This window comes from Tupaia chinensis, unplaced genomic scaffold, assembly GCF_000334495.1.
Source record: "Tupaia chinensis unplaced genomic scaffold, TupChi_1.0 Scaffold000360_1, whole genome shotgun sequence".
Classification (NCBI taxonomy): domain Eukaryota; kingdom Metazoa; phylum Chordata; class Mammalia; order Scandentia; family Tupaiidae; genus Tupaia; species Tupaia belangeri.
The window spans coordinates 2,316,073-2,321,546 of record NW_006159856.1 but is presented as its reverse complement, the minus strand read 5'-3'; the positions used below and the strand labels follow the sequence as shown (position 1 = coordinate 2,321,546).

At 51.7% G+C, this 5,474-nt stretch overlaps 1 protein-coding gene, 1 non-coding gene and 1 pseudogene across 5 annotated transcripts in view; 2 read left to right on the top strand and 1 right to left on the bottom strand.

Annotated features, from left to right (window-relative positions):
- SH3BP2 (SH3 domain binding protein 2) overlaps window positions 1-5,474 on the bottom strand; it is a 44,172-nt gene that overhangs the window by 12,908 nt on the left and 25,790 nt on the right. The gene's annotated exons all lie outside the window — the stretch shown is intronic.
- The window catches only part of LOC102495725 (cellular nucleic acid-binding protein-like), a 6,401-nt pseudogene that overhangs the window by 389 nt on the left and 538 nt on the right, over window positions 1-5,474 (top strand).
- LOC114008610 (U4 spliceosomal RNA) lies at window positions 2,896-3,036 on the top strand. Its single transcript, XR_003550121.1, has one exon. It is a non-coding gene; the product is annotated as a U4 spliceosomal RNA (small nuclear RNA).

The following is a 5,474-nucleotide window of genomic DNA, read 5'->3' as shown; positions in this document are numbered from 1 at the left end:
CGAGCCCGGGGGGGGCCCGCAGGAGGGGGAGAACCCGGGCCCACCCCTCACGGCACCGCCCCTCCGCCACGTCACCCCGCGCCGGCCCCCGGCTGTGGTCCACATTTCCCTCCTGGCCGCAGGGAGAGTGGAGGGCGCCGGCGACAGAGAGCGCGTCCGCAAGCTCTGCGCGGAAACAAGACGGGTGCAGACTAGGCAGCCGCGTGTCACAGCTCCAACATCTGCGGGTATTCCCGCACCCCGCGCCGAGAGGCACAATCAGCGCCCACTGGGACCCCCGGCCTAGGTCCCAATCCCGCCTCGTGCCTTGCTGGCAAACCCCCTTGGGAAAGTGACTTTTTCTCCATGAATCTCGGGATGAACATCTGTAATGTGACACCCTGTGTCAGAAAGCTGTTGTTGGAGTTGAAAGGGGCCTGGTTGGCCAAATGCCCACCCTCACCTCCATCCACCCCATCCACTTTGGGGGTCTTAATCAGCCTCCACCCTCAGATTGTCAAAGGAGCCAGGGGTCTGATCCTTGGCTGCTTCTACCTGCCTTGGCATCCACAGGTACGACTTTTAGAAGAGATCCTCGAGGCTGGCCAAAGGCTGGGGAAGCCACTTGCTGGCCTCCCAGGCCTCTTGTCCCCTCCATTTCCCACCTGCATATGTCTGCCACCTTCAGCAGAGGGCAGCAGGAGGCTCCACATTGGCTCTTTGTGATGGCTCTACCAGCCCAGGTCCTCCTCCTATTCAGTTGTCTATACTGTGCACGCCACTCACTGGTTTGTTTGGTTTGGTTTTTGCTATAGGGTGCATGTGCTCTCAGGAGACAGAGACAGAGCAACAGGGAAAGTGAGAAATCATCCCCAAGAAGGATGGCTACACCACAATCCCTTCTCCTCCATTCTCCTCTTGGGTTTTGGGCACACATGCCCAGAGTGTTATTCAAGCCACCAGCTCCGGGACTCGAACCACAGAGTTGGTCATGTAGGATCCAGTTGCTCCAATGATCAAAGCATGGAGCCAGCCCCCCTTCCCTGGTTTTCAGGCCTTCACTGCAGGCCATATCTATAGGCCTCCTCCCTCTTCATCTGGCCTTCCAGTCTCACCAACCAGCCACCCCACATAGAGCATCCAGCCCACCTCGGTGCCTTTGTTCCCAGTGCACTGGCCATTTCCTCCCCTGGCATCATACCCAGCCCTCAAGGCTGCCTCCTCCCTAGCCACCCTGCCTGTCCTCACCACTGTCCCTGGGCAGCCTGCACTTCCTCTCCTCAGGTCTCTCCCCTGCCTCTGGTGTCTTTCCTCCATCACCCTCCACCTAGCACATCCTCAAGCATGTGTACCATTCCCCACCTTTCTTCTACATCTCTGAGGCCTCCTTGTGCTAACCTGACCCTTCCTCTTTGGGCCCGCTGAGGACCTTCATCACAGGCTCTCCTCTACCTTTTATGCACCTGTGCCAGCCAGACCCCTGGCTCAATTACCAAATCCACCAAACACCTGCCTCCAGACCTCGGTCCATGTTGTTTCCACCAGCTACAGTTGCTACTACACTAACTCAGTCCTCTAGAACTGGCTCAAAAGAACACCAGTTCTTCACAAACTCTTCCAGGAAACAGGAAAGGAGGGCATTCTGTGAGGCCAGCATTAGTCTGATATCAAAACCAAACAACAATACCATGAGAAAAGAAAACCACAGACCAGCATCCCTTATGGATATAGACACATGCATCCTCCACTGAATACTAGCAAATTAAATCCAGCAACGTATAAAAAGGATTCCATACCATGAATAGCTGGGGTTTATCCCAGGAATGCAAAGTTGATTTAATATTCAGAACTTGATTAATGTAATGTAGTATACAGTACAATAGGATAAAGAACAAAAAACCACAGTTATCTCAATAAGAGCAAAGAAGGCACTTGACAAAAGAATTAAACAATCCTCCGGAACCAGCAGTTAGCGTAATGGCTACGTCGCTGGACTCCCACGTAGTCGACCACGGTTCGCGTCCCGGACCCGGTGGCTCAAAACTCACGCCGGGTGCGTGTGCGTGCGTGCCCAAGATCCCAAGAGGAGAATGGAGGAGAAGGGATTGCGGCGTGACCATCCCCCCTGGGGGGTGATTTCTCGCTTTCTGTCTCTATGTCTCTCTCTGTCTGTCTGGCGAGTGCACGTGCCCTATAGCGAAAATCTCTCCAAAAAAAAAAAAAAGAAAGAAAGAATTAAACAATCCTTCATGACAAGAACAAACTAGGAATAGAAGAGAACTTCTTCAAACTGATAAAAAGGCATCTATGGGGGCCAGCAGGTGGCATGGTAGTTAAGGCCGACCATGGTTCAAGTCCTGGACCTGGTGGCTTACTTTCTCACTTTCTCTCTCTCTCACTCTCTCCTTTCTGTTCAGATTAAAACAAACATATACATAAAGTTAAATGAAATACTTCTTTAAAAAAAGGCATCTATGAATAAATCCACAGCTAACTTCATACCTAGCAGTGAAAGACTAAAAGCTGTCCCCCCAAAAAAACAGAAACAAAGTAAGGGTATCTGCTCTCACCACTTTAATTCAGCATCACGCTGGCAGTTCTGGCCAGGATAATTAGGTGAGAAAAAATAAAAGGCGGTGCCGGCAGTTGGCATCGCGGTTAAGGACACTGGACTCCCACATGGTCAACCACAGTTTGAGTCCCAGATCTGGCGGCTTGCTTTCTCTCTCTCATTCTGTCCCACTCTGGTCAAATTAAAATAAATATAAATGGATAAATTTAAAATAAAGTAATTCTAAGAAGAAAAAAAAAAGGCATCCAGATTGGGCAAAAAAGAGGTAAAACTATTCACAGATTAGATGCTTTTCTGTGTAGAAAATTCAAAGGAATCCAATGAAAAATGATAAGAACTAATCCAGCTTTGCGCAGTGGCAGTATCGTAGCCAAGGAGGTTTATCCGAGGCACGATTATTGCTAATTGAAAAATGATAAGAACTAATAAATAAACTTAGCAAAGTGGCAGGATACAAGATCAATATATAAAAATCAGTCATGGGAGCCAGCAGATGACATAGTGGTTAAGGTGCAGACTCCCCAGGGGCTGACACAATTTGAGTCCCAGACCCAGCAACTTGAAACTCATGCCAGGTACTTGTACATGTGTGACCAAAATCCCAAGTGGAGAATGGAGGAAAAGGGATTGTGACATGGCCATCCCCCCAGGAGGCAATTTCTCACGTTCTCTCTCTGTGTCTCTCTGGCAAATGCATTTGCCCTATAGCAAAAATCACTTCTGAAAAAAAAAAATCAACTGTGTGGGGCTAGCAGGTGGCATGGTGGCTAAGCTGTTGGACTCTCACAGCTGACCACAGTTCAACTCCTGGACCTGACAGCTTGCTTTCTCACTTTCCTTCCCTCCCTCTGTGTGTCTCTCTGGTGACTCTAGTAATAAAAATAATATTTAAAAATCAATTGTGTTTCTATATACTAGCACAAACTTTAAAAAATGAAAGCAATGGTTCAAGTGTTCCCTCTTCCAGGCAGTCTCCCAAACAATCTAGAAGGTCTTGTGCCCCCACTTGGATACAGCCTTCCCTCCACCTAACGTAGACTGTACTACATTGAAATTCTCCTCACTAGCTCAGGCCCAACACAGAAAGGGTACCCAAAGAGCCCCAAGAAGGGGTGAAATGTTGATCCAAGAGGGTTGGGGGTTGCCTGGAAGGCAGTGGAGGTGAAACAGAGCTCCTGCCTTAGTGTATTACCCCCCTATCCCAAGTTGTACGGAGACCTGGCATGTGTGTTAGAGTGGGGGGAGCTGCCGTGAGGAAGATGGAGCCCACCACCTCTTCCTGGTTCTACAGGAGCTAGGTTTGGAAGGAGGTTTGGGGGAAGGTTACAGTCCCACCCCATTTCAGCTCAGCAACCAAGCAGGTGCAGGCTTCTGAAGAGCTCATTCCCACCTGGCTGTCATCTCATTGCGTACAAGATAAAAGCCCTTAGGTAGCCATTGACTGGCCTTGCTGGAAGGGTGAGTTGTGTCAAGGCCAGTCTGTGCTCCACCTTCACCTCTCCTGGAAATGTCGTTGTTTCAGGACCAGACACTGACACCTGCACCACCTCTCCAGAGGATGGGCTGTCCAAGGGAAAATGAAGTCCTGCCACCCCAACCTCCTCCACCCTACCTGCCCCTGCCCTGCAACAGAGGGTGAGCCAGCTTCGCAAATGCCCAAGGGGCCAGTGGTAGGCCAGGCTGGGAGCAGAAAGGGGAAGTGGTGGCTGAGGGCAAGAGTGATAACTGGCCATGGTGACCACATAGCTCTTGAGGCATTTCAGCCTAGCTCACTGACTCTAGCTCTACTTGTGCCTGGAAGAACTGAGGGGAGTCCCTGAGGGGAGCCCACACTCCTGGTTGGCTTGGTCCCCCTGGCTGACTCCCTTAGTGCCTATGGTGCTCCTCAGCTGCAGGGACCTGACCTGATGGTTAAACTCCACTCATTCATCTCGGGGTCCTCACAGGCCTCCTGCCAGCAGGCTAGGTGGCCTCAGTTTTTTTCTCTGAAGGGCAGATACCCCAGTGAAGATGAATCACCATGGTGCTGGGAGCGATGGCTCAGCCACCATGGGTGGGAGCTGTAAGAGAGAGTGCTGGAGCCTGGGTTCAAATCCTGCTCCGGCTCATCCTCCATCGAGCCCCTATTTCCTCCTGTATAAAGGGGATATGGGAGAGTCCACCCCTCCAAGTCCCAGCACTCCAGCAACACAGTGATAGGTCCCCTCTGGAGCATCTTTTCCCTAAAGAGGAGGGGACTGAGGCCACCTTGTAAGCTAGCAACAGGTCACTTTCCAGGCTTGCTGTGCTGTGCAGGGCCCTACTGTTGCAGCTGAGAGGCTGCTGCCTGGAACAGGACTCTGTAGACACACAGGCCAGCATTAGGTGGCCAGAGCTGGTGATGGCCTCTGGACTCCATGAGCCCTTCCAGAAGGTGTGTGTGTGTGTGTGTGTGTGTGTGTGTGTGTGTGTGCATGTGTCAGCATGCATTTGAGCCTGTATATTCATGTGTGTGCGCACACTAGGGAAGATGGGGCGCTTGGGACACACCCTCCAGGTCTTTGCTCCTGTGCTTACTTTCCTACCTTCTTTCGAATTTTATTGAAGGGGGCTGGATGGTGGCACAGCAAGATGCAAAGCTCTGGGAGGCTGACCCACACAAGAAGGTTGAAGTTCATGTCCAGCAACCTCCCCAAGTGCGCCTGGCACACTCTTGCCCGTGATCTAGGACTGGCTGGAAGGTTGAGGTTCATGTCCAGCAACCTCACCAAGTGCGCCCGGCACACTCTTGCCCGTGATCTAGGACTGGCTGAAGGTGGAGGTGGATTGCAGCACCAAGATCCTGATGGGAGGAGGCCGTGTGCAGACCTGTCTGCGGCGCAGGCAGGGACCTGAAAAGAAACAGCCCCTGCTCGCCCGCCCTGCCTGCTCCAGTCTCTGCCCC